The sequence below is a fragment of the Salvelinus sp. IW2-2015 genome, unplaced genomic scaffold (assembly GCF_002910315.2).
Source record: "Salvelinus sp. IW2-2015 unplaced genomic scaffold, ASM291031v2 Un_scaffold1237, whole genome shotgun sequence".
In the NCBI taxonomy this organism is placed as follows: domain Eukaryota; kingdom Metazoa; phylum Chordata; class Actinopteri; order Salmoniformes; family Salmonidae; genus Salvelinus; species Salvelinus sp. IW2-2015.
The window spans coordinates 175,456-178,109 of record NW_019942791.1 but is presented as its reverse complement, the minus strand read 5'-3'; positions in this window follow the sequence as shown (position 1 = coordinate 178,109).

The window sequence follows — 2,654 nt, the reverse complement described above, 5'->3', positions numbered from 1 at the left end:
TCCATATATCTCAGCATGTTGAGGTCTGTCTCTCCATATATCTCAGCATGTTGAGGTCTGTCTCTCCATATATCTCAGCATGTTGAGGTCTGTCTGTAACGATCCTCTTCATCTGAAGAACAGGATAGACCGGTCCAAAATGCAGCGTGGTACGTGTCCATGTTAAATTTATTATAACTGAACACTAAATACAAAATAACAAAAGTGAAACAACAAAAATCGAAACAGTCCTGAAAGGTGACACAACACAAAACAGGAAACAACTACCCACAAACACCAGGTGGGGAAAAGGCTACCTAAGTATGGTTCTCAATCAGAGACAACGATAGACAGTTGCCTCTGATTGGGAACCATACCAGGGCAAACACATATAAATACAAAACATAGAAATACAAACATAGAATGCCCACCCACATCACACCCTGACCAAACAACAAATAGAAACATACAAAGCAATCTACGGTCAGGGTGTGACACTGTCTCTCTTTTTGCTTATTCTTTTCCTGCTTTTCTTTCAGTTCTGRAGCTTTCTGCTTTACCCTCCTGGGGCAGTTCTGTCATTTTTTTATTACATAATGTGAAAGAAGTGAAATACACACACACACGAACACACACAATGCATCTTGGGCAAAAAGTGCAGCTACACACACAACTGCAATCCTATGCTGCACACGTACCAACCAACACAGATTAAGTGCACAACATGAACACACACACACACACAAATCAATGCGGCCTGTGTTTGACATCAAAGCAACGTCTGTACACCAAGCTGAAGGGCACGGCTGCACAGCTTAAGCAATTGACTAGCAGCACTGCTCCCTACACACATGCTCACACACACACACCCCACACAGACAAATACAAATACACACACACACACACTCACGCACACACACACACACACACACAGATAGCACTGAACGTCACTGCTACTCAATGCAATTCTGAAACAGTATGGCTTCCCGTGGGAACTACACTAGGGGGCAAAACTCCAAAAGAACAGTTCAGGCTCTCAGTGAAGAGCAACGAATTAACAATTTATCATTAGCTTAGCACATCGTACACTTGTCTACGTCKCAAATCTCGTTAAACACAGTTGGGAGTTAAATGAAACCACACTATTACTATTCTACACATGCATAAGGACGTGCAGTCATGCGTGGCCAGGCTCAATGATGGCCTTGTTTATTTGTGTGCCACCCGCTTGTTTAGGTTGTACACCAATTTGTCCCGGTTAAACAGGTGATTTCTCTTCGTTAACGTGGAAGAGAACGAGTCGAGCTCGTGGCTTTTTGGGGTGTGTGTTTGTGTTTTTTTGTGTGTTTGTGTGTGTTTGTGTGTGTGTGTTGTCTAGGGGTTTAGAGGTTAGTTAGAGGTTCTAGGCAGTGTTTCCCAAACTCAGTCCTGGGACCCCGAGGGGGGCCCGTTTAGATATTTGCCCTAGTACTACACAGCTCATTCAAATAATCAACTAATCATCAACTTTCATTATTTGAATCAGCTACAGTTGAAGTCAGAAGTTTACACACACTTAGGTTGGGGTCATTAAAACTCGTTTTTCAACCACTCCACAGATTTCTTGTTAACAAACTATAGTTTTGGCAAGTTGATAAGAAAATTATGTCATGGCTTTAGTAGCATCTGATAGGCTTATTGACATAATTTGAGTCAATGGAGGTGTACCTGTGGAGGTATTTCAAGGCCTACCTTCAAACTCAGTGCCTGTTTGCTTGACATCATGGGAAAATCTAAAGAAATCAGCCAAGACTTCAGAAAAAAAATTGTAGACCTCCACAAGTCTGGTTCATCCTTGGGAGCAATTTCCAAATGCCTGAAGGTACCATGTTCATCTGTACAAACAATAGTACGCAAGTATAAACACCATGGGACCACCCAGCCGTCATACCTGTCACGACTTCCACCGAAGTCGTTTCCTCTCCTTGTTGGGGCGGTGTTTGGCGGTCGGCCGGTGAACGTCTTTTCCACCTGCGGCAGGAGACGAGGAGCGCACAGGAGTCCGTCGAGAGTTGGCCTGCAGGGACACCACCCTTACATTCGACCAGCCGGTGGACCTGTCCATTCGGCCGTATAACCTGCTGGCTACCCGCGGACGTCCAGATCGGGCTCTGTTGGTTCCATCCCCCAGCACCACCGCTCCGATGCCCATGGAGCTGGGAAGTGCTGCGCTCAGGGAGACCGGAGGAGGTTCTGTCTCATGCACCATCTGTGGCCGCAGAGGTCACACTGCCGGTCAGTGCCGGGATGGTTCCTCTGGGGGTCGAGGCAGCAGGCAGGGCACTCTGGCGTCACCCCAGGTGAGAAGGCACCATACTCGTCCCTTTTCCTGAGTTTTCCCCGCATTCCCAGCATAAGGCGCTCGTCGATTCAGGCGCGGCTGGGAATTTTATTGACAGATCATTTGCCCATAGTTTAGGGATCCCCATCGTTCCTGTGGCTACGCCCTTCCCAGTTCACGCCTTAGAGTCAGGGTTGATTTGGGAGGCCACCGCTCCTCTGGGCATGGTGACGCACGAGGGTCACACGAAGAGAATCAGTCTCTTTCTCATTGACTCTCCTGCGTTTCCCGTGGTGCTAGGTCTACCCTGGTTAGCTTGTCATGACCCCACTGTTTCATGGGGTCATGCGGAGGG